Below are 27,301 nucleotides of genomic sequence, written 5' to 3'. Positions count from 1 at the left end.
GGATATATCAGAAAACTGGAACTGAAATAAGCTTTGTGAAATTCAGTAAAAGGTCCAAAAAACTAGGGGGAAAAGTCCCAAAAAAGATTCTGCATCTTTGAAGTTTTGTTATTTTATGTACTTTTTCTCTTGGATGAGGAAGCTGTGAGGTCTTGGTTCCAGATTTCTGAATAAGTATACCTTTTCAGAGTTATCATTAGAGATTCTCCTTTTCCTCAGTCCCTAGGCAGAATTTTTCTATTTTTTTAAAGATTCAGAAAGATTTTGATATTAGATTATCAAGTTAAGTTTTAAAAGCTCCTTGCTGTACTTATTCTCCCATCTGTCTATGTCTTTTCCATGGTTTTCCACTTTTTGGAATCCTTCTAGAATATCTTTATATATATATGAGCAAATATATAATATATCGAATATATTGGTAATGAGTACAGATTCTTATCTCCAACATTTAAACACACACATGTAAATATAAACTTTTAATTTAAATTGCAGAGGACAAAAGTCAGGATCCCAAATCAATGGGCATCTTTAAATAAACACTTGAATATAGTTCCCTAGCATTCTGGAGCCTCCAGACTTCCCCATTCAGTACTCATGGAAGGGAGTGTGAATGTCTACTCAAGATCAGAGCTCTAGAAGAATCTTCTGACCTTGCCTTTTGCCCTTATCAGCACATCTTGGAGATCTTTCCATATATATTTTAATATATGGATGCACCATAGCATATTTATCCAGAACTTTATTAATGGTATGGATTGTTTTCAATTTTCTATTAAAAATAATGCTACAGTGAATGAATTGCACTGTCATCATTTCACAGACTTTTAAAAAATGATTAGACAAGTTTAAAAAAAATCTTCATTGAGATATATCTAACTATGAACAAAGTTATTTAAAGTGTACAGTTTGATGAGTTTTTTTTTCTTTACCATGTTGTTTCATTTTTTTTTATTTTTTAATTTTTTTAACATCTTTATTGGAGTATAATTGTTTTACAATGGTGTGTTAACTTCTGCTTTACAACCAAGTGAATCAGCTATACATATACATATATCCCCATATCTCTTCCCTCTTTTGATGAGTTTTTGACATATGTAAATCCCCATGAGACTATCATTACAATCAAGATAATAAACATCTTCGTCTACAAATCCCCAAAGTGTCCTTGTGCTCCTTTATAATCCCTCCATCACAGCACTCTCCATGCCCCCAGGCAACCACTTATCTGCTTTCTGTCATAAATTCATTTACATTTCTAGAGTTTTATATATATGGAATCATACAGCATCTTTCTCTCTCTCTCTCTTTTATTTGTACAGCTTATTTTACTCAGTATAATTATTTTGTGATCCATCCTTTGTGTGTATCAATAGTGCATTCCTTTTTATTGCTGAGTAGTATACCATTGTCTGGATATACCACAATTTGTTTATCCATTCACTTATTAGACATTTGGATTGTTTCCAGTCTTGGGCTATTACAAATAACGCTATAAACATTTGTGTACAAGTCTTTGTTGTGAACATATGCTTTCATTTCTCTTGGGTAAATACTTAGGCGTGAGATGTCTGGGTCATATGGTAGCTGGATGGTTAAATTTTTAAGAAACTAACAAACTACTTTCCAAAATGTTATACCATCTTACATTCCTTGAGCAGTGTATGAGAGTTTCGGTTGCTCTGTTTTCTTACCAACTTTTGGTAAGTTCAGTCTTTCTTATTCTAGTAGGTATGTAGTGGTGGTATCTCATTGTGTGTTTTTTTTTTTTATATATTTATTTATTTACTTTTGGCTGTGTTGGGTCTTCGTTGCTGCGTGTGGGCAGGCTTTCTCTAGTTGTTGCGATCGGGGGCTACCCTTCGTTGCGGTGCACGGGCTTCTCATTTCGGTGGCTTCTGTTGCAGAGCACGGGCTCTAGGCGTGCGGGCTCCAGTAGTCGCAGCACACAGGCTCAGGAGTTGCAGCTCACGGGCCCTAGAGTGCAGGCTCAGTAGTTGTGGCACGTGGGCTTAGTTGTTCCGCGGCATGTGGCATCTTCCCGGGCCGGGGCTGGAACCTGTGTCCCCTGCATTGGCAGGCAGACTCTCAACCACTGCGCCACCAGGGAAGTCCCCTCATTGTGGTTTTAATTCACATTTCACTAATGACAAATGATGCTGAGGATATGCTCTTCTTTCTTCTTTCTTTTTAGTGCATCCATATATCTTCTTTGATGAAATTTCTTGGTTTTTTTGTTGACTTTTTATTTGATTACTTATTTTTTTACTATTTAGTTTTGAAGATTCTTTACAAATTGTGGATGTAAACTCTATCAGATATGTGATTTGAAAATATTTTCTCTTAATCTGTGAATTTTCTTTTTATTCTCATAACAGTGTCTTTCAAAGGAGAGACATTCCTAATTTTGATGGAGATCAAAAAAAAGTTATACATTTTTATTCATTTAAGGCTCTTGCTTTTGATGTTACCTAAGAAATTTTTGCCTAACTCATGGTTACAAATATTTTTCCTATGTATTCTTCTAGAAATTTTAGTTTTAGGTTTTACACTTGGGTCTATGATCCATTTTGAGTTAATTTCTGTATTTGGTGTGAGATTTGATATGAATTCAAGTTAGGTTTTTTCTCTTTTTTTTTTTGGCATATGGATATCCACTTGACCCCAAAATGTCTGTTGAAAATACTATTCTTTCCAGACTGAATTTCCCTTGTGCCTTTGTGTAAAAAACCAGTTGACCATACATGTGTGGGTCTATTTCTGTACTCTATATTTTGTTACATTGATCTTTGTTTACTTGGACATCAATAACATACAGTTTTAATTACTGTAGCTTTTAAATAAGTCTTAAAGTAATGTAGAAGTCTTCCAAGTTCATTTTTCTTTGTCAAAGTTGTTTCTATGTGAATTTGAGAATCAGTTTGTAAATTTTAACAACAACAACAAAAAAACAGCTGGGAAATTTGATTGGAATGATCAAAATAGGGATCATTGTCCTTTGTTGCTTTGTGTCCAATGTCTTGAAATTTTTGCTTCAAAAATTTTGTCTGGGGGCTTCCCTGGTGGCGCAGTGGTTGAGAGTCCGCCTGCCGATGCAGGGGACGCGGGTTAGGGCCCCGGTCTGGGAAGATCCCACATGCCGTGGAGTGGCTGGGCCCGTGAGCCATGGCCGCTGAGCCTGTGCGTCCCGAGCCTGTGCTCCACAACGGGAGAGGCCACAGCAGTGAGAGGCCTGCATACAGCAAAAAAAAAAAAAAAAATTTTGTCTGGTTTTTAAGTTATCCAGGCAGGAGGGTAAACCTGATTCCTGTTAATCCATGACAACTGGAAGTATCCCCCAGATAGAGTTTGAAAGACCAATGTTTATTGAGAACTAAGGTCTGGACATGGTGCTTGGTACTCTATGTGGTATGTCTTAGTGCATCCTTAAAAATAAAACAGAAAAAAACAAAGATGTAAAAGCAAACAGGAAAAAAAACCAACTCTGAAAGAGATACTATTAGAATTCCCTTTAGGAAGTCAGGGCACAGAGAGATGAAGATCATGAGATCATAAGGCTGATGTATGGTGGGATTGGGATTTGCATCCAGATCTGTTTGATTGCCAGAATCATGCCTGTAACCAGTCTCCTCCCATACTTCCTACATCTAGCTCTTGCTGCTTAAATGAAACTGTGAAAAATGATTTGCCTCTTCCTGTGCCCGCTTTCTGCAGATACTTATTCTTCTGGACTTTTCATTTTTCCTCTGAGCCCCACATGGAGAATTCTATAGGCTCCATAACTGTAGAGACTGATTTCAGATTTCCCTTTAGTATAGAATACCAGCTTATTTGGCATCTTGACTTTTTGTCCCTATAAACAATGAGGCAAATTTAGGTTGAGAATTAATATGTTTCCATCATAAACATATTACTTTGGCAAATGATTACAAACTTCTTTGAAACAGAAGGGGAGAAAAAAATCTCTCTGAGAGCTATGAGGATGTCCCTGAAGTTTGAATGGAAGGAAGACTGAGGCCTGAATTTCAACTTAGCTTCCAAACTTTAGGTGAGAAGAGGCCAAGTGAGGATTCCCTGCTTGTTCTGCAACATGATAAATAATTTCTAGCTGAAGCCAAAGGGCCTCTAGTAGTCTTCAGATTAATGAAGAGTGAGAAGAGAGAAAAAAAGGCTTCTGTATGGGAGATCGAGTGATACATGTTTATAATGCTTCCAAGAATCCTCAATAAAGCTCCATAGAATGAAAACACATGCAAGCCAACACAATTGGCACAATGATAGAGACAAGATTATTAAATATGTTTGAGGGAAACATTGACATATAATCAAGGGGGTGATTCCAGGGCAACTTTGAGTCTGTGATAACGCTGAAGTTCTCAACAAATGGAACTAATAAGATTTTGCCTGAGTTTATCAGTTGAGGAGACTCATGAGTGTTAATCTAGTGCTCATGTGTAAATCTTAAACTCTCAGTTTTAGGATTTGAACTCCCCCCTTCTCCCTTTTCTCTTTTTCATGCTTCTTGAATTTTACATAAATACAATCTGTTTATTGTTGAAAAGGTAGGAAGTTCAAATAAGCGGAGAAAAAAAATCACCTATAATCTTACCACTAATCAATAATCACAATGAACATATGGGCGACTCTCCTGATGGTCTTTGCCTTCCTCTTATGTAAATAAAATGTATGTGTGTGTGTGTGTGTGTGTGTGTGTGTGTGTGTGTGTGTGTGGAAGGGGGAGTATTTAAGAGTGTGTGTGTTTTTATGTACAGTTCTAGAATAGTTTACAATGCCATAAGATAGGAATCCCTAATGTATTTGGGATCATGGCACAAGATGGGGAAGACCTTAGTTGAAATCTGGGTGAGAGAGGCCCTGCCAAGGCATGGTACGCTCTTGTCAATTGTTTTTTCTTCTGGGTCTAAGTCTCTCCAACTTTTCACTTTTGAGACCTCCCAGAGATGGGATGTCTGAACCTGTGACTGGAGAGTGATCCTTTGCATATAAGTCCCAAAGGTGACTCAGGCTTAAGGCCTTAGCTGGAAACAGCCAGAACAATATTTCCCAGACCCACAGCTGTGCAGGTTACAATCCCCAGAGACCTCTGACTGTGGCTGTGATTACAGAGAGCAGTTTACTCTCCCTGGATCATGAGAGCCCGGAAAGGCTACACTTTTCATAAACTGAGAATCAGGATCCTGAATAGAAGCTGCTAGCAGAAGAAGGGGCTTTATTTTATTTAGATGGTTCCGTGCCATTCAGCTAGCTCACAGGCTGCTGAAGAGTCTTTTCTCCATTTAGTGTACTTATTTGCATGCCACCGAAATGAATTTTGACTGATTTAAGCAAAAGAGAACATTGCTGAAAGGCAGTTGCTGGCAAGGTGAGAGAATGAAGCTTAGAACGTGGGCAGCAGGGGCACTAAGCAGGTAGAGAATTTTGGCAAACTGTGCCCCAAATGATCTGGTGAGGCCTTGCCTGCTTCTCTGCCTCTAGCACCAAAGGCCGAGCCTTTTCTTTGCTTTTAGTTTTTAATGGCGATATCAAGAAACCTTTTTTGAATACCTAAATATTTTAAAAGAAAAAGTACTTTCTATAAATTCCCATTCTGTTAATGGGCATTTTGTCAGAAAAAGGCTATCATAAATATTGGCTTCTAAACACTTAATTCACCAATATACATTAAGGACGCAATTAATAAGCCTGCTAGATTGTGGAACTTCTCTCGCTATCACTAATTTATCATGGTGCTACTTAAAATAATTCTGAGGCCAAGCTTTTTCTTCACCATTGCAGGACTTGTGGTAAGGGTACAGATGGAGACCCAGTACCATATGTCTAAATATTGAAAAATTATAAATAAGGTATAAATCAATGAACGATGTATTAAATAAAATATGTTACATCCTCCTTTCTTTATAGTCTCACCTTGTACACACTCGACAGAGTTCGTTGTACATGTTGTGTGCTCAGAAAACAGTTATGAATTGATTTCTTTTTGCTCACCTTGAGTTTGATTCAGTTAAAATCTTACAACAAATATGAGCTGTTATGCTTGGAGCTGCAAGGCATGTGTGATGAGACACTGTTGCCCTGCAGAATGTGCTACAATGAGTGAGATGCTCCTGAGGGGACAGAGGCAGCACTGCCTCCTTCTCCCATCTTCTCATCAGGGAAAACAACTCTGCTTACTTCTGGGCATGTGTTTTTTTCCTCTTTTTTTTTTTTTTTTTTTGCGGTACGCGGGCCTCTCACTGTTGTGGCCTCTCCCGTTGCGGAGCACAGGCTCCGGACGCGCAGGCTCAGCGGCCATGGCTCACGGGCCCAGCCGCTCCGCGGCATGTGGGATCTTCCCGGACCGGGGCACGAACCCGTGTCCCCTGCATCGGCAGGCGGACTCTCAACCACTGCGCCACCAGGGAAGCCCCGGGCATGTGTTTTAATGGAAGTCTACAAGCCTTTCCGTTTTTCCTTTGACGGGCGGCCAGCACGCTCCTGGTGACTTGCCCACCGAGACTTTCCCTTTGATTTGTGAGTAAGAAGTGCTCCTGTTTTGACCCATTTTATTTCCCAGCTGGGACCCGCCTGGTGTTCACGTTCCCCTCTACTCCTGCACCTCCTCTTCCAGAGTCTCAGACCCTCACCTGGGCCCCAGGGGACTCCACACCTGCCCTCCTGGCAAGCGGTGACGCTGTAAATGGACACCAAGTCTCCATGCTCCCTGACTGCCTTTGGCCCCATCCTCCCTATCTTTTGGTTTCGAGCCATATGCTAAAGTCAGGCCTTCCCCACGGATTCAGATTTTATGGGCCACATAAAGGAAAAGCAGGGGCTTCCCTTGTTGTGCAGTGGTTAAGAATCTGCCTGCCAATGCAGGGGACACGGGTTCGTGCCTTGGTCCGAGAAATTCCCACATGCTGCAGAGCAACAAAGCCCGTGCGCCACAACTACTGAACCTGCGCTCTGGAGCCTGTGAGCCACAACTACTGAAGCCCGTGTGCCTAGAGCCCGTGCTCTGCAATAAGAGAAGCCACCGCAATGAGAAGTCTGCGCACTGCAAGGAAGAGTTGCCCGCGCTCAGCACAACTAAAGAAAGCCCGCGCGCAGCAATGAAGACCCAGCGCAGCCAAAAATAAATAAATTAATTAATTAAAAAAAAAAAAAGGAAAAGCAGCTTCATGTTAAAGGATGCTGGGCTAGTACTGGTATCCTAAAATCTGGAAGAGAAAAGCCCTAATTTATCACCTCAACATGCTGTCCCTAGATAATAACAAAGCCAGGGGACGTATGCCTCGTTGATAAAGATAAAATGAATCTTCCTATATCTATATAGAGCTTACAGGTGCTTTTACATATGCCATCTTATTTATTTCTTCAAGACATCTGTAAGTTAGGAGGAATAGGTAGTATTATTTCCCTTTTACACATAGCGAAAGAGGAGCTCAAAGCTTGTCTGTGAGCACACATCTGACAGACAGCTAGAACGTAAACTCATGTCTTCTGACTACAAATCTCTTATTATGCTATCCTGTTATCACACCACTCAAAGTTACAAGGTTTTAGGTAAACCATATGTGCCACAATTTCCACGTAAATATAATAACCATGTATTATAAAGTACTCATTTGTATAATAAGCACATACACCATATTGATCTTATCCCCACTCACCCTTGGTCAACTCCTCTCACACCACCACACACATTTGTAGTGTACCTGTCACTGTTGCCAGTTTCCATCATCTTCTGCAATAGTTTGATTCACGCATTTTTCTTGCACTGGACTATAAGCTCCATGAGGGGAGGGAGCATATCAGATTTTGCACATTTTGAATTCCCAGTAGAGTTCTTGACTCACATTAGGTGCTCAATAAATATTTGCTGAATGAATGAATGAAAAATCAAAGTGAAACAGCTAGTGCTTGGATTTGGGGCTCCACTCTCAACCAGAAATCAGTGGGGCCTGTGAGAGACTGAAGGCCAAAGGAAAATATTTATAGAAGTGTTTATAGGTTGTTCTTGGACCTTGGGGTTAGCAGGGGAGAAAGCGGGGCATCTTTCCAACTCATATGAACGGGAATGCGTGTGGCTCTTACTCCCGGGAGGCCCTTCTGTGGCTCCTTCTTTTCCTTCCCTTGGCTGGAGGTTGAGGAAGGAGAGCTAGGGCAGGGTTTAGAAGAGCAATGTGGCCCCCGAGCAGGCGAGACCTGGCAGTGTTACCTCTTCTGGGCCTCTGGAGCTGCTGGCACTCAGAGGGTGTGGCATCTCTTCTGGATCCCTGACCCAAGTCCAGAGGCCACGTCCAGGCCAAAGTCAATTCAGCTGCTGCCTTGGGCATGGAGAGAGGTTTTTATTGCAACACCTGAGGCTTCGGGCACATCTGCCATCTATTTCTTTTGGCATCGCCAGAAGAAAAGAAAACTCTTCCACTCCAGATACTGACAAATCCAATCATTCTCCTTCAAGGGGAAAGGAGGAAAACTTTTATGCTTTGGAGAGACTTACCTTAAACGGATGGGGAAACACGTTACACATCTGTATCAAGTCTGTGTTTGCTATTCTTGCCGTTGTCTCCTCCGAATGACTTTTCACAAACTGCAAATGAAATAAATATTATCTAAAAAGTGACCAAAACATTCATGTATCTAAATATAAAACTGGATCTAGATTATGAACAAATGTAAACTCAAGATCAGCCCACATCAAAGACTTGCTCTTAATGAGCACGTATCCATCAACACTTATTCAGAATGAACCACACAAGATGCTTTGCTCTGAGCAGTTAGTGTTTTTAATGGTCTCTCAGAAGCTTGGCTAAAGTCATTCATGTTCTCTGGTTCCTGTCACAGGTGGGGCAGAAGCAGAGTCACCTATTTTAGTCTGCCAGGCTGACAGCCAGATTCCTGTGGGATGCCACCCTGAAGGGTCAGGCCTGCTTTTAAGATTTTTCTCTTTGCTATTGGTTTTAAGTAATTTTATTATGATGTGTCTTGGTAAAGTTTTATTTCTTGTGCTTGACGCTCATTGAGCCTTGGATTGGTGGCTTTATAGTTTTCATTTTGGGTAGTGTCTCCATGGTTACTCATATTTTCTTCTGCAATATTTAATATACCATGAATCTCATCCAGTGTATTTTCCATCTCAGACATTTTAGTTTTCATCTCTAGAATTTTGATTTTCTAAAATTATCTTCCATGTCTCCGCTTAACATATTCTGTCTTTCCTCAGGCTTTTGAACATATGGAACACAGTAATATAATTGTTTCAATATATTTGTCTGCTCATTCACACATCTGTGTCAGTTCTGAGTCAATTTTGATTGACTGATTTCTTTTTCCTCACCATGGGTTATATTTTTCTACTTCTTTGCATATCTAGTCATTTTATTAGATGCCAGATAGTGTGGATTTTAATTCATTTGGTGCTGGATATTTTTATATTCCTGTGAACATTCTTGAGCTTTGTTTTGAGACGCAGTTTAGTTAATTGGAAACAGTTTGATACTTTTGGTCTTGCTTATAAGATCTGTTAGGAGGGACGAGAGCATCGTTTATTCTAGGGTTCATTATTTATCACTGTTGAGGCAAGACCCTTCGGAGAACTCTACCTGGTGCTCCATGAATTATGAGATTTTTCAGTGTAGCTGGCAAGAGTGGGCACTCACTCCTGCCTCTGTGAGCTCTGGGAACTATTCCCTCAAATCCTTTTGGGTAGCCTCAGATGTTTCCTCAAACACGTACACTGATCAGTACTCTGCTGATACTTGAGAGGACACTTCTACGCATCTCTGGACTCCTCTGTGTACCTCTTTTTCTCAGGTCCTCTGCCCTGTGAACTCCAGCTTCCTTGATCTCCCTGGTCTCTCACCTTTGCCTCCTTCACCCAGGGTATCTGTGGGCTCTACTCTGTTACCCCAACCCTGCTGCAGCCTGGAAACTCTAGCAAGGGAATAATCTGGGGCAATTTTAGAGCCTTTCATGCTGGTTTCTTGTCTCCCAAGGATTACCTGATGTCTAATGTCCTGGAAACTGCTGCACTATATATCTGTCCAGGTTTTTAGTTGTTTCATGTAAGAGGGTAAATCTAGTCCTTGTTATTCCATATCAGCTGGAATTGGAGGTTTGACATCAGTAATTTAAAAAACATTTATTTATTGAAGTGTAGTTGATTTACAATGTTGTGTTAGTTTCTGCTATACAGCAAAGTGATTCAGATATACATATACTTTTTATATAATTTATGAATATGAAAAGTATATATATTATAAATGACATATATATATATTTTTCATATTCTTTTCCATTATGGTTTATTACAGGATATTGAATATAGTTCCCTGTGCTCTACAGTAGGACCTTGTTGTTTATCCATTCTATATATAATACTTTGCATCTCCTAATCCCAAACTCCTAATTCTTCCCTCCTCCACCCCCTACTTGGCAACCACAAATCTGTTCTCTCTATCTGTGAGTCTGTATCCATTTCATGGACATTCATTTATGTCATATTTTAGATTCCACATATAAGTGACATCATATGGTATTTGTCTTTCTCTTTTTGACTTACTTCACTTAGTATGATAATCTCTAGGTCCATCCATGTTGCTGCAAATAGCATTATTTCATTCTTTTTTTGACCGAGTAATATTCCACTGTATATATGTAACCACATCTCCTTTATCCATTCATCTGTTGATAGACAAATTTAGGTTGCCTCCATGTCTTGGCTTTTGTAAATAGTGCCATCACTAATTTTTAAGGGCTCTTTAAATATTAAAAGTAGTAACCCTTTTCTCCCCATCCTATATGCTGGAATTTTTCCTCTGGATTTTAATTTCCACTGCCTTTTAAAAATCATATACTAAATTCTTACAAACTCTTGAGATTTATATTTTGATCAATTTATCTGTTATTTAATTCTTCAGTAGGTATAATTTAATAATTGTACCTATTTAATATATAGAAGGCAAATGATATGGTAGACATTGCTAACAGTCCTTCAAAACCCATTTTTGGGACTTCCTTGGTGGTCCAGTGGTTAAGACTCCACACTTCCACTGCAAGTGGTGCAGTCCAATCCCAGATTGGGTAACTAAGATCCCACATGCCATGCCAAAAAACCCCCAATAATAATAAAAGATAAAATATTTAAAAAAACCCACTCTCACCTTCTTTCATACTAATAAAACCCTCAGTTTTAAGGTGAGTACCTGCTGCCAAGAATAATGACTACAGTTCCAAACCTCCCTGGAAGTTAAGTGTGGCTGTATGATTGATATCTGGCCAATGGATTTTAAGTAGGACTGGTGTGTTCAATTTCTGGGGAGAGTTCTGAAGGAAAGGAACACGCCCTCCCCCCTCTTCCTTTTTCCTCCTGCAGATAATCACCGCTGAAGCTTGAGCAGCCAATCCTGGACCCGAGGGGAAGCCATGCACTGGGAATGACAGAGTCATAAGGTGAAAAGAGCCAAATTCCCAGATACAAGAAGGGTTAGGTCAACCCTATACCTCTTACCTGGGGGTTCTGCCTACTTGAGAGAAAAATAGTCTAATTTTGTTTTTGCCACTGTTGTTTGGGATTTTCTATTAATCAGAATTCAACTTAAACCTGACAGATAAAACCTTTAGAATTATTTTGACAAAAACGAATCCCATTGAGATTTCAATGGAAATTACATTAAATTTATATATTAATTGAATGAGCATGACTTCTTAACAATATTGTCTTCCTATCCAGGAACATGCTCTGTGCTTTCATTTATTCATGCCTTCTTTTATGCTATTATAAGCATTTAAAAAAATCAAAAAACTATTTTCTTAGTTTTTCATGTTGTGTGTTTCAAGCATGTATTACTCTTTGAATTATAAAATGGAAATAAAACCAAATGAATTAAAGTATTATGGAACAATGCAGAAATGTAAACCCGGGGTGAGCCTAAATCAAGGAAAACTATTTCTTTTTAAGTATAAGTTTTTTGTTTGTTTGAAAATTTCATGAAATTTCCCCCTCTACATGATTTCCAGAAAGCAAGTTGATGGCTGTTGAACACTCCAGTGTTCCTCAAAGCAGCTCTTTTAAGCATAATTGCTTACCAGAAGTGCTTGGAAATTCATTTGCACTGTATACTTCTATTCTGGTACCTTACTTCTTAATAGGATCTCATCCTCCTTAACTAGAAGTGGTAGGTGATTTTTCTGAGTAAGGACAGTAAGGACAGAGGACAGAGGATGGAGTGTATAAGGTTTCACTAGCTATCAGGCTTCACAACCAAGAAGACACCTTGGTACTTCTAATCAGAGGAACTGGGTTTGAGACTTGGAGTAAGTAAGTTCCTAAGAGTTGTAAGGCTATGAACAGGTCACTTACCACCATGGAGCCCCACTTTCCTCATGTATATACATGTTTATAACTTGGGAATGATAAAAATACTAGCTCATACTTCTTTACAACTTTGCTGTAAAAGCAACGAGAGCATGGGTATGAAAATGTTTTATAAATGATAAAGTCTATATAGATGTTAAGAATGGGTTGGTCTTTTGTAACCATAAAATAGCATATTTCTCATTATCTTCAGCCATGGTTTTTTATTTTTTCAAGTGCAAGGATCCTTCTTTAAGATAAAAAATTTATATGAACCCTCTTACAAATTGTGGTATTTTTATTAGCTCTTGGTTGAGGAAATAAATGGGATAGGTATTATCAATACTTTAGTAACAGTTGTGAATGAATATTTTTCAATCTCAACAGCACTGGAAGTAGTAGAAATTATATGAGTAATTCATATTACCTGTTCAGTCTATAGGTAATATTGTTGAAGATTCTTTTTGTAGCAAGAAACAGAAAACTTAAAACACATTGGCCTAAACATAAGGAAATACCTCATTAACAGCTGTGCAGAAGTAAGACAGGATTCAGGCTCGGTGGATTCATGTGCCCAATGATGTCAGGAACAGGTTCTTTACAACTCTTCTCAATGCTGGCGTCCTCCTCAATTAAGTGGCAAAATGGCTGCAGCAGCTCCAGCACTCACCACCAGACGTGACATTGTCCCTGGAAAAAGAGAGACAATGTATTTTTAACAGTCTGTTTTAACAGAAAGAAACTTTCCCTAGAATCTTCCTTCCTTTCTGACGACCTCTAACCATAACTTAATTGCCATAAATTTCAGGTCCATTTCTGAAATCACTGTAAATGTAAATGAGATTATTTTATATCAGTCTCAGTCATCCTTAAAGCTATGGGTGCCACATTCTCCTGAGGCAATAGTGTTTTGGGGAGCAGTGGATATCTGGACAAAATTGGTATTTGCTTAGTGTAGCAGAGATGATTGATACCTGCCCTCATCTTGTTAGGCACCATTTTTGATGCATGCTGATAACTTCCTAGGCAAGTGTCTGTTTCTCTCTCTCTCTCTCTCTCTCTCTCAGAGGGATTTCTCTGGGATTTGCTCTATCTGAGGGATTTCACAAGAACGTGTTTGGCTTGCATGTGGGGCAGACTGAAAAGTACTGAGGAATTGATTCTCCTGGAAGCAGCCCTCAGTCACCAATAGATGAGAATGTATGTTGTCCCTTGGAGGGAAAACTCTTAAGTATGTTCCACCATCTCCTTTAGGTCCCCAGGGGTACCGACTTCATTGCTCACTGTGATAATCGGCTCATCAACACAATGTATTTACTTCCTTCCCTTCCTGTGTCACGTCCTCACACTCCTACCAGTGTTTCCTTATATCACCTCTCAAACAAACTCCTAGCCCACAAATCCCTGCCTCAGGGTCTGCTACTGCGGGAGCTCAACCTAAGTTGGTAGGAAGGAAGAAGGAAGAAAGATTCTGTGCCGGGAGCTAACAGTGTCCAGTACAGGCACATGGAGAGCCCGGAACCACTTGTAAAACCCCTTAGGGTACATATTTATTGGTCTCCAACCATAGTCTCCCCAAATGACCCCCAAACTAAGACTGAGACTAAGTATTCCCAAGAATATGTACAAACCTGAAAACTTCTGACAAAATGCAAAATTGTATACCTTCTGGAAACTTGATGGCTATAATTATTAGTAGATATAAAGTCTTCTGAATAAGCCTCTGAGACTTCATTAGCCAGAATGCTTCAGACTGAAACTTTTTGAATATAGATTTGCTTTCCAGTGTTTCTGTCTTTCCCTTCCTGAGAAAAATGTGTTTATCTCTGGAGATTTGGGGTTATTTGAGATTTGGATTGTTTTCCTAAATCTGCTTCATAGGGATTTGGGGTATTGTTATTATGTGATACTTTTAAAAAGAATGATACTTTTAAAAATAATTTTATTTCTTCAAATAAAGTCTTTGGCTCATTGGTTTACAATATTCCTGGAGTTTTAAACTTTAAAATATAAAGTTCAAAAGGGATATAACCACTAGAGGGATAGGAAAAATTGAAAGCTTGATTTTCATCAACTAAGATTGGAAACCAGAGCTTTATCACTCATATTTGCACAGATGCCATGTGTCTGGAACCTTGGACATCTGGGATGTGGGCGTCTCAGCCTTTCTTCAGCTTCTTACTAGAAACTGAGGAGTTTTCTTGACAGCAGTAATAAATCAAACATCCACAAGAAGCAAAGAGATAATTGAAGTGAAACACAAACTGTAAAATGTTCTCCCTAAAATTATTACAGCCTTTCCTCAGTGGTTTCTTTCCTTGGATCTGCTAGAGTCATGAGTTTTCAGGAGAATGCATGAATTGGAGATGTCAAAATTATTTGCTTTTGTGGAAATTTTAATTTGTTCACAGTGTACACAGATGGAAGTTAACTTACAGAGCACATCCCACGAACTCTAGGTAGCCAAATTTGTCTTAGGCTATTACACATTCATGGTATTTTTTGACTTTCTGAATTTAAATTTTTGACCTGTTTTAGTGTAAATGTCCTTCAACAGGTATAATAAACATTCTAAAGGGATTTGCTATACTTCAAAGGAAATAAATGAGTATTCTGAGAATTTCATTCTGACAAACTGAATGATGTATTTGATGTATTGAAAGTTAGATATGGCTGTCGAACTGTGGACTTTTTTGTAGGAGGACCCTGAGATTACTATTTTCTGTGGCGTCATATTCATAAACAATTTCTGTTCAGTTGGATGTTTCTAACGTATTTTAATCCGTTTTTTTTTTTTGGCTAAGGATAAAAGATTGGCTTGGCTATATTGGGAATCAATACTTTTAAAACATTTTAGATTGATTAAGTAATACTTAAAAATAAAACTAATTAATAGATATTTTATGACTTTCCCCCAAATTTCAGAAGCAGCAACTCTTTTGTGAAGAGGAAAAATTGTTGGCAGTACTCACATAAGATTATTTAGTTTTAATGCGATTCCTCTAGGAAGAACTATAAAAATGGTTGATCTTTCTTCCTTTTTACAGATTGAAATCATCAACCATTGCTTCTTCTCATTGCTCTCAGGGCAGTCTTAACCAGCTTCTTGAAGTCAGAATGCACTTGAGGAGGCTGAATATCTCCATAAAATGGTGGCTTAATCAATGAAAATGAAAAATTTTAAAAATTAAACTGGCAGTATGATTCCCTTAGTTGTAACACATTTAAGCATGATCAAATGAGACAACACATTAGAATGCAGTTTTGAAAAACTACAAATTCATTACTGTTCACAATCCACACAAATTCATTATTGTTACTCTCATCGTACACCTCCATATTGAGTTAAACAAAACATTATTTCTCAAGCTTGAGGCATAAACATCATTCCATATGTTAGTTTGAATGCAGGGTTTTGGAGCTTGTTTGATCTGTTTAGAGATTCCTTAATATTTTGCATAATCCATTTCTATCGCCCATAAAATCTCCTTTGATTCCAGAGCAATATGCTCCCACAATATTTCCAGACTTGTTCTAGCTAAGGGGAACAAATCTGTTATTATTCACACACCTACCCCATTTACAAAGATCTGAGGTAGAAAACTAGGGGAAACTACTGGTTGCCTACGTAGTATCTATTTCATCCCTTTCCCTCAAATATGATTCCACTTTCGAATAGGCAACACCCTCCCCGCACCTTTCCTTGCACAGTTCAAAAAACTGACCCTGTCCCTCACTCCAATGGTATCACATGTGATATAGGTTGGTGATGGAAACTTGGAACTTGGAAGCTTCTGTGAGGATTTTCTGCTATCAAAAGGTGGAGATTTGGAGGCGGACACCCTTTGTTTAGTAGAGCACACTAACTGGGGGTATTTGGAGATGCAAAGTTAGACCCCGAGAATAGTTTAGAGTGTGTGTGTGTGCGTGTGTGTGTGTGTGTGTGTGTGTGTGTGCGCGCGCGCGCGCGCGCATGCGTGCAATGTGGTAGGTAACGGCATTACGTCAGAAAATAAGCACTATTTAGGAGGGTTGAAGCTGGGAGCTCGAGTTCATAGGAAAAGGGTCTCAGGAGGGTAGAGGAAGGCAAGATGTTGGTGACAAGCTGCAGTCTAGGGGACAGACCATGACCAGCAGGAAAAAATTCCCTATCCCAGGGAACAACCAAGGGATGTCTAATACAGTTCTATTTGTTGCCGTTTACCTTACTGTGTTGTCAGTTCCTCCTATGTCCCCAACTTTTAGTCAAAACAGGCGATGCACAACAACCCTGGGTTCGTGATTCTTTGGGGGACAAAGTGCATTGGGTCGTGTTCAGCAAGGCATGAAATAGGACAGTGAGAGAGGGCGACCTCTGTAGAGCTGAATGTGATGGCCGGAAAGAAGCCTCAGCCTGGACGGGTCTACAGAATGAAAATCTTCCCCTGCTCCCCCAGCAATTCCTGGCAGGGTTTGGAGTCTTTCCCACAGCATGTGGGATGGGGGTTCCAGTCATTTCATTTGGATGTTAAAGGGTAACACCAGAAACCTAGGGAATCTGGGGACACCAGGTTACAAACAGAATCAAGCTCATTACGTACATTCAAACATATATTTGTGTCTTTGCTGGAGTCATTCTTTTTGTTTTAGTCCTTTGCCGTTTTCTTCCCCAGCAGATAAACTTTTGTGGAAAAGATCTTTAAATTGTTAATTTAGTACATTCACACAATAGGGTTGCTGCCATATGCTGCTTATCATAGGAAGTGCAAATGATCAGAGTCAAACAGAACATTTTTGTATTTAGCGTGTTCCACAGAGCTGTCTTCTTATAACCATTTTTTCATTAACAATGGAGAGAAAAATACACTGACGTCAGCTGTGGATGTTGCCAAAGAAGACATTTGCTTTCTGTTAGCCTCAATCCTCCTCTCCGAGGCTTACCGCATCTCATGATGGGCTCCCAGGGCAGGATCTGCTTTATGTAGGGCTCCCAGAGATAAGGATGGGAGAAACTCCTGTTCAGAGCTCAGCTGTCCCACTGGAGCTCTTTTTCTTCCTCTTCTTGTGGAACATTTGGAAGCTTCAGTCAGAGGTCGCTGAGCCCACCCAATCCTGAGATACATATTTCAGGCACGGCAGTGTGGCTAATGTGTGCAGCACCATCAGGGCTTAGCTTACGACATCTACATTTTGGGAGAAGCAGTTGGTGTGTTCATCTCCAGATGTGGCCCATCTGTGCTCTGGAAAGGAATTAACGTCCTTCAGTGAATGCAAATGGTGGAGGGATATGCAGCTTACACCCCTGGTCACTTTCATGGAGCGGGAAATGGCCCAGTGACACCTCTTGGGGTCATCTCAGGACAGTGTCCCAAATGGCCGATCAAGGCTGGATCCTGGCAGTCCCTTTAGTGCAGACTTTGAGGAGAGGAGAATGGGATTTAGTCTGGGTAGGGAGAAATTGACGATCATAAGATGGTTACAGTGGTGCTAAGGGTCTGAGAGATCAATAGGCCCCTGTACCGAAAGAAGGAGTAACTGTGCCGTACTCTCTGGGAAGGCAGAAGGACCCACTGCTAAGGAAGCCCTAGGTCACGGACATCACTCATGTATGTACATGTACGTGTACCACATGAGTGCAAGTGGGTGTGTGCTGGGGGACACCTATTCCTAAGTTCTTAGGACCTATTCCCTCTCTCCCATTCTTTTTTTGTATTGAGTTAAAATTCACATAACCTAAAATTAACCATTTAAAAGTGGACAACTCGGTGGCATTTAGTACATTCACAAAGTTGTGCAACCACCTCCTCTATCTAGTCCCCAAATATTTTATCACCCTGAAAGGAAACCCTGTGCCCCTTAAGCAGTCTCTCCCACATCACCCCTCTTCCAAGCCTCTGACGACCACTAATCTGCTTCCTGTCTCTACGGCTTTACCTATTTTGGATATACCGTATAAATGGAATCATAAAATACATGACCTTTTGTGTCTAGCTTCTTTTTAGTATAGTATTTTTGAGGCTCATCCATGTTATAGCATGTATCAGTATTTCATTTTTTATGGCTGAATAATATTCCCTCATGTGGCCAGACCACATTTTGTTTATCCATTCATCAGTGGATGGACATTAAGGTAATTTGCACCTTTTAGCTATTTTTAACAGTGTTGCTATGAACATTTGTGTACCAGTTTTTATTTGAATTTCTCTCCCCATTTTATAGTGTGCCTTTCTCAGAGAGAACAAAAGTTACAAATGTTAAATGAAACATGATCACACATGAAATCAGTGAAAGAAGATGTTATGGTTCTATTTATTTTATGACCACTGTTGTAGACCTCAAAAAATATTCATTGCCACAAACTAAAGATAAGCTGTAACTACATGTGTTAGACAAGGGCTGGAAAAAAAGTAATAGAAATTCAAAATTTTTATTCGTTAACTGATATGGAAGTGCCTTTAAATTTCTGTTCATCTTTAAAAAATTGAAGTTGGGAATGTCAGGCAGTGAATTATGGGTATGGCTGGTGTCAGACAGATTTTACAGATCATTAAATAATGTACTGACACCAGAAGAAAAGGCCTTGGCCTTACACATTGACAAATACCTTGTATATTTATATATTTATGTTTTTTTCTATTTTTATGATTAACGTATTATATATTTAATATACAATATATATTGTATACAATTTAAATGGTACACTTATATATTTTTAAGTTGAAATAAAGTGTTTTAAGACTTAGAAAACAGATAAATCATGACAGCCATTAGATTGTACCTACCCCTCCTTCCTATCCAGTTACAGATTGGTTGATTTAAGATTTGATTCTCTTACTGGATTGCATGGAGGAGGGAAGAGAGGTAAAAATGGAAAGATAAGTGTAGAGCCAGAGTGCATAGACTACTCTGGTGTGTCCAGGAGCCAGAAGACAGGACACCCGGCTCCCTAGTTCCTCATCACATAATCAGTAAAGTGTCGTCAGACACACTCAGAGACGGGGTCCTTCTCAGAGACGTCTTGAGCCTCTGAGCCTTGAGGGCTGCTTTTATCAAGGAGGGAGCTGTTGCCAAAGGTCCCGTGCAGACCCAGTGACAATCAGTGCTGGCTGAGAGAGTGATGGTGGTGATAATAGCACAGACCACTGACCTGTTCCCCTCCCCTTCATCCTCCAACTGCCAGTCCACCAACCTTGCCATCCAAGTAATACTTAGAGTACAAGGAGAGAGAGGAAATGCCTCTCTGGGGTAGATGACAGCACATTTCCCTTGTGGCAGGTAACTTTCCTATCTGAGAAAGGGTCATCAGCAGGGAAGACGGTAGTGGATTGGTAAGATCTGATTTTATTTTGCCTACAGCATCTGTGGGTGATACTGGAACTCCCCTTATTCAATGGCAGCAGAGCCCTGCTTTTTCCTTGGGAGCTAGGAAAATGATGAATTTCTAGTTCCCTTGTAAGTGGGAGTCTCAGCTCACAGCCAGCACTGACTGCCAGCTACCAATGTATGAAGAGTAAGTGACCATCCCTGACCAGATTGCTGCTCAAGAAATGGGGTTCTCTGTGCCCTTTGACCTTTCCCAGCCAGTCCTATGTCTTACTCCAACAAATTTATTATTATAGTGACATCTGTAAGAAAAGTTGAGATATCTGGAAAAATGGTAAGACATGTAATTCTAGATCAGAATTGAGGGAAAACCCTTGCTTCCCAGGCCAAACACGATATGAGCCAAATAAAACTTTTAAATCCAGCCTCTTAGCTGAAAGTCCATAATTTTTCCTTTCCCTAAATCTTTTTTTTTTCTTTTTGGACAAGGCTCATCTGGGAGTCACCAAAGTCAAAAGATAAACAGCAAGAAGTATTTATTAAACCATCTGAAATTCTCAAAACCTGAGAACACCTTTGAGCAATTACAATGGAGTTACGTGTAAAGGTAACTTTTTCGGATTGGTCAAAATTTTCACTGTCTTAGACAAATGAATGGCTAAAATATTGTTTGATATTATAGAAACCCCCCAATTACTGGCTAGGGAAGGTTGTGCACAACTTGTTAGAAGCCCAAAGGCTTAAGGGTTTGTTTATTTGTTTTTTATAAATTTATTTATTTATTTTTGGCTGTGTTGGGTCTTTGTTGCTGTGTGTGTGGTGAGCAGGGGCTACTCATCGTCGTGGTGCGCGGGCTTCTCATTGGTGGCTTCTCTTGTTGCGGAGCACCAGCTCTTGGTGTGCGGGTTTCAGTAGTTGCGGCACACGGGTTCAGTAGTTGTGGTGCATGGGCTTAGTTGCTCCGCGGCATGTGGGATCTTCCCGGACCGGGGCTCAAACCTGTGTCCCCTGCATTAGCAGGCAGATTCTTAACCACTGAGCCACCAGGAAGTCCAGGGTTTGCTTTCTGACTTGAGGACTGAAAAGGCACTGTACATAGGGTGTATGTGTGTGTGTGTGTGTGTGTGTGTGTGTGTGTGTGTGTGTGTGTGTTTGTGTGTATTTATGCTTGTGTGTATGACATTTCCCTTGCTGAGGCTAGCTCAATGAAGGGTGCAGCAATCCTTTCACAAAATCCCAGCCTATGGACAGCCAGTTGCTCATGGCTGCAAGTGCCATTGCATTTGCAGTCACTTCATATGTGGATCATGGCAACAGCACAGGACCTCCAGTCAAAAGACCTGGCTCAGCATCCTGGCTCTGCCAATTGCAGCTGAATGACCCTGGACAAGACACTTAAGCACCTTTACTCTCTCTGCCTTATCTGTAAGAAGGGTGTCTGTACTTGATGGTCTCTGGGGTTCCTGCTGGCTGTAAGAGCTATGACCATTTGTTTGAGTCAAGGCTTTGGCATAGCGACAGACAGCTGGCTTTAGAGACCCAGTTTATCAACAGCATCTGCATAATTTACCACTTCCTTAAGTCCCAATATTTCTCAGATGCTCGCTGTTCTGTGAAATCCACAGTGCTTTCCAGCTGAAAGGGCAGGCAGAGAAGGAAAGGGGCAGAAAGTCTGGTTAAAATATTGAAAGTGAGAACTGATGGTATGAGACAACTCCGTATATTGATTTTAGACAGCTTCCTCTGTCCTTGGCCACAGAAAAGCCTATTCCACTGCTTCCCTCTGGCCTACACTGACTCAGAGTGAAGCCATGAAAAGAACACTGCTTTTTCTGGCTTCATGCTGGCCGAGGTGAGTAAAACACAGCTCCTTTCCACAACATATTTCCTTGCACCTCCTGACAGTGTCTCCTTCAGCTACTGAAAAATGGAAGACCACAAACCAAAAGGCTGTTTCAGGAACCAGAGTTGAGAGAACCTGGAAAGGGACCCCAAAGGGAAGTCATTCTGGAGGGATGGCAATGGGTCCTTGAGCCAGAGTCAGCAAGGGAACCAGCAGCATCTATGACAACACCAGGCACAAATAGAAACGATTGTTCGAGGTCTCTGAGGTCACAGACATGGGGCTCCCTAGCTGAGGGTCTTCTCCAAGGAGAGCCTAGGAAGAGAGAGCGCTTGCTAAACGATGGCTGCCTTCCCAGGACAGCAATGCGACTCGGTCAGAGGGGAGAGATGTTGTTTTGCTTTTCTGAATACCTGCTGGGTTTGTCTGTGGTCCATTCAAGTCTGCGGAACCCTCTTGCCCTTCCTGTTTTGCCCCGGATTGCCTGTATCTTTCTTCCTGTATTGTTTGGCTCTGGGATAGCACTTGACTTTTACAATTAGAGAACAGGGATTACTCCATTTTCCTCCCATCTCAGGGGACAAAACTCACTGAGATGCCTTTGTGAAGTCAGAGACGCCACACAAGTCCAGATGCTCTGGTTTCTGGAGGTGGTTTGCCCTTTGCTTCTCAGCAGAAGCTTCTCTGGACAGGCTGTGAGAAGAGTGTCTTGAGGAGAATGTAGCTTTGTGAAATGTTTGCAGACATGGGCTTTTAGGTTTGGGGCTTTTCTTCCTGTGGGTTACTAGTGTACCTTGTAGCTCTTTTATAGTTAATTTTTTTACACTAATAAGAGTTTTAATAAATTTGTTAAATTAATACTTTCTGGTTCAGTATTTAGCACAGATACCTTAACAGTACTGATAGTTGAAACAGAAAGGTCTAATGAAACTAATGCTTAATAAGTCGGTTTTTGTCCCAAACTGGGTATTTCTTTATATTTCTCCAATACTTATTTATGGAATCCTTCAAGCTTTTCCTAGAATATAAATATTTTTGGAGAAATTTGTCCACCTATGGTTTCAATCTTAGGTCAAATCCAAGCAACATTTTATTAAATTAATATTATTTGGGAGCTTTAATCTAGGTTTTCATGAATAAACTTTTGAGCTCTCAGGAAGCTTTGGTAGATCAGCACTTTTCAGAAGCAAAATAGGATATAAAAATGCAGCTTGTCTGAAAAAATTCTGCCTGATAAAACCACCACAAAGTCAGGAGACCGAAGACAAACTGTATTTACAATTCATATCACAGAGGGCTTATTTCTTGAGTATAAAGAGTTTTCCTACAAATAGGTATAAGGAAGACCAACCACCAGTGGAAAATTGGGCAAGCATGTTAACAGATAATTCACAGAAAATAAAATTTTACATAACTCTTAAAATATGAAAAGATCCAGTTGTTACTCATGACAAGAGAAATGTCCTTAAAACTAAAATGAGTTATATCTTTTACCAGATTGGTAAATATGAAATTTTTGATAACACAATGTTTTTAGTGTAAGGAAACAGAGAATTGTATAGTGGGAGTAAAACTTGATAAAATCTCTAACAAAATTATATTAACAATATCTATAAATAGCATACAAATCCTTTGACTCAACAATTTCCTTTTCTGGGAATTTAACCTAAGATATAGCCACACACATGTGAAATAATGTGTACAAGTCTGTTCACTGCAGCATTATTTTAATAGTGAAAGAATGGCAACATTGTAATTATACAGGTCAAAAATTATTGTACTCTTTGCACATCTATAAAACCGAATATTATGCAACCATTAAAAAGAATGAGGCAGGCATATTTGTACTGAAATGAAGTTCCAAGATACATTGTGAAGTAAAAAAAGCAAAGTAGAGAAGAATATGTAAAACAAACTATACAAAAATAAACAATACATGAAATACATATTGTATAATTACATAAAGCATACATGTCTACTTGACCTGTATTCTGTCAGATGGGTCTGTGTGTGTGTATGTGTGTGTATTTATACGTGTATAGACTGTCTCTGAATGGATATACAAGAAATGGGTAATAGAGGAAAGAGAAAATGGGGGAAGGAGGATTGCTTTTCATTATACGTATTTTTGTATATCTTAAATTTTGTACGATAAGCAATTGTTCCCATTTAAAACTATCAATAAAATAATTTCTAAAAATAATTTTTAAAAGGATAAAATACTATTTTCTCTTTCAATATTCTGAAGTTCTTACATTTTTCTTGTGACCTCTAGAAGCAGGTGCCCCTGTCTCTTAAGCACAATTACTCAACAAACTAAGGAAGTCTTCATCTGATTATTCCTTCTTAAAATAAAAGGCTTTTCAAAGTTTATTTAGCCACAGACCCTAGAGTAAACCTAGAAAAATTCCTGAGCTCTTTCCTTGCATCTGAGCCTGATCTTTTGATTCCAAGTTCTCTTCTAGATGGCTAAGTTTCTTTTTTCTTCAGGCAAAATTCAAGACCTCCTTGCTTTCTCTCCTTTATTTCCAAATGGAATAATGATTCTGGACCAGATACTATACAAATTTCTTTACTGTCATTATTTTTTTATTTTTATTAAAAAATTTTTTTTTTTTTTTTTTTTTTGCCATACGCCGGCCTCTCACTGTTGTGGCCTCTCCCATTGCGGAACACAGGCTCCGGACGGGCAGGCTCAGCGGCCATGGCTCACGGGCCCAGCCGCTCCGCGGCATGTGGGATCTTCCCGGGTCGGGGCACGAACCCGTGTCCCCTGCGTTGGCAGGCGAGCTCTCAACCACTGCGCCACCAGGGAAGCCCTACTGTCATTAATTTTAATCATCATAACAATCCTGTTACAGATCCATTTTACAGAGGAAGAAATGAAATACAAAGAGTTGAAGTTACTTGCTCAAAATTACACAGTTAACAAGGGGCTTTTCACTGCTCAGAGAGATTAAAAACAACAACAAAAACACGTATAGCTTGGGAATAATTAACTTCTACTTGGAATGAGACATAGAATGTTTAATACAAGTTGTCAGCTTGGAGGTGTTTGAGAAAATTCTTCGAAATGGCTGCATTCTTGTGTTTTTATTTCTCCTGACAGGGGAGCATATAGAATGGTTTGCTGATAACAATCTCGTGGAAAATTAATGTGACCTTGAAAACGTTGAGCAGCGTGTCCTGGGGAGGACCTGGAACTCTCCTCTGAGAATTGAATCAGTCAGGGTTCAATCAGAGAAGCATATATCTATATCTATATCTATATCTATATCTATATCTATATCTATATCTATATCTTACTTGTGCATGAGATATATTTTTGTGTCTAATCATGAGCTTGAAGTTCACAGGGCAGGGGCTGGGAAGGGGAGACGGATGTCAAGCGGGAGAGCGCAAGGACAAGCTGGAACCCATGAAGACTGACTGGAGTGCAAGTCAGTTCTCTTTGCTTCCAACCTTGATGATCTTGCAGAAGTTAGCGCCCTGCACCAAGGAGCTAAACACACCCCTAGCCCAGGAGAAGGAACGCTGAAGCAGGACCCAGGGGACCAGGGGACAGTCGCAGAGCTGGCTGCTGCCTGACAAGGAGGTGGGTCGGCAGACAGAATGATACACAAGGGCAGGCGCCCACCTTGCTAGCACAGGAACCAGTATTACTGCCTCTTCACTTTTGCTCTCCAAATCTCGCACCAAAATGTCTCTTATGGCCCACCCTACCTAGAAACGTGCAGTAAAGGGAATTCTGGGAAGTGTAGTTCAGCCAAGCCGACGCATTGCAGAGCCATTGTGAGTGTGTTGAAGGAAGGCAGACCACAATCTTTGGGGCTCAGGTCTCTCCTGACACGCAGCTTGAGAGGCAGCCTCCTCTCCCAGCTTCCTCTGGACCCCAGGCTCATTCTCGTCTTCTCTCCTTGCTTATAGCCAAAGAAGGAAAGGGGAAGTTCAGCAGCATGCACGTTTCCACCTCTGTCTCTGTCTAGTCATCATTTATTGAAGGTAAGACACAAAGACAGGGTGGTATTTTCTTAATAAAATAAACAAGTGAATTTCTGGTTTCTTTCTGGAGGAATAGTTGAGTACGGGGAAGTTGTTTTTCTCCTGTGATAACCTCTGTAAAGCTCTTAGTAGCTCTGCACTATGCCCCATGTACAAGAGACTGGCAGTGTCATCTGTAACACAGTGGTCTTCCTGTTAGTGGTCAAGCCCACACCTGCAATCTTGAGAATGTTCAATTCGTTCTTTACTTCTGATTCAAGAGTTATCATCCTGTTCACAGCAGGAGGGGAACTGAGTCTGGTTTTGCTGGCCTGTCAGCCTCCCCTGCGTTCTGTCAGACCCTAGATTTTTTTTTTTTTTCCTTTAATATGCTGTGTGACCATCCCTCCCAGTCAGCAGACAGCATCTTTTCTGGAATTTCTCTCTTTCTGCCTTTTCCCTCCCTCTACTACAGCGTCTCTGTCTTTTTTATCCCACTGTTTCCTCCTCCACTGATATTTAGCCCCTGCTCAAAGTTTTCAGTCATTTCTTCTCTCTGGTTGGCAAGGTGGCTTCAGATTACAAGGTAGAGGACAGGAAAGGCAGAGTGCCTCAGAGTGGGCTGGGCTCTGAGTAAAGCATCGTGAAATTAATCAGACTCCTTGGATTAGAAGATTGAACTCCTGCTCCCCTAGCTCATGTACCTCTTTTTGCAAGTTGGGCTTCATTGCAACCACTCGCTTCTATTCCCTTAGCTTCCTCCTGACTCATTTTGGCGTGTGGACACTAATCAAGAGTGCCTTGCTAACAGCTTAGCATCTCTTTCTAGGCTCTGCCCCCAACCGGTCTCTCTCAACCTCTGGGATTCTAGGTTTCTGTGACTGTTAATGTTATGTGTCAACTTGATTGCACCAAGGGGTGCCCGGGTAGCTGGTTAAACATTATTTCTGGGTGTATCTCTGAGGGTGTTTCTGTTAGATATTAACGTTTCAATTGGTGGGCTGAGTAAAGCAGACAGCCCTCCCCAATATGGCTTTATACAATCCACTGAGGGCCTGAATAGAGCAAAAGGGTGGAGGAAGAGAGGATTTGCTCCCTCTGCCTGACTGCTTGAGCTGGATATTGGTCTCATCCTGCCCACAAAGATCCTGGCTCTCAAGCCTTTGGACTTGGACTGGAATCTATACCATCAATTTTTTTAGCTCTCAGACTTTCAAACTATACTGCTGGCCTTCCTGGGTCTCTAGCTTGCAGATGGCAGATCATGGGACTACTCAGCCTTCATAATCATGTGAACCTGTAACTTCTTTTTTTTTTTGCGGTACGCGGGCCTCTCTCACTGTTGTGACCTCTCCTGTTGCTGAGCACAGGCTCCGGACGCGCAGGCTCAGCGGCCATGGCTCACAGGCCCAGCCGCTCCGCGGCACATGGGATCTTCCCGGACCGGGGCACGAACCCGCGTCCCCTGCATCGGCAGGCGGACTCTCAACCACTGTGCCACCAGGGAAGCCCTGAACCTGTAACTTCTAACCAATCAATCAGTCAATCAACCAATGAATTGACAAATGATTATCTATCTATCTATGCATATCCTATTGATTCTGTTTCTCTGGAAAACCCTGACTAATATGGTTTCTGTCCTGTTGCCTAGTGGGGAGCCTGGCTTTCAGCCTAGTCTTTTTGGATGGCCCCTTCACTTGGTCTAGCTATTTCACTGTCCCTGAACTCAGATAATCCTCAACCCCATACTCTGGGCTCACAGATCAGTGCTGTCCTTCCTTGCGCTTAGGCCAATAAACTATAACCCCACGTGGGACCCA

The sequence above is a fragment of the Lipotes vexillifer genome, unplaced genomic scaffold (assembly GCF_000442215.2).
Source record: "Lipotes vexillifer unplaced genomic scaffold, Lipotes_vexillifer_v1.1 scaffold42, whole genome shotgun sequence".
NCBI lineage: Eukaryota > Metazoa > Chordata > Mammalia > Artiodactyla > Lipotidae > Lipotes > Lipotes vexillifer.
The sequence above is the reverse complement of the archived record's forward strand: the minus strand, read 5'-3'. Positions refer to the sequence as shown.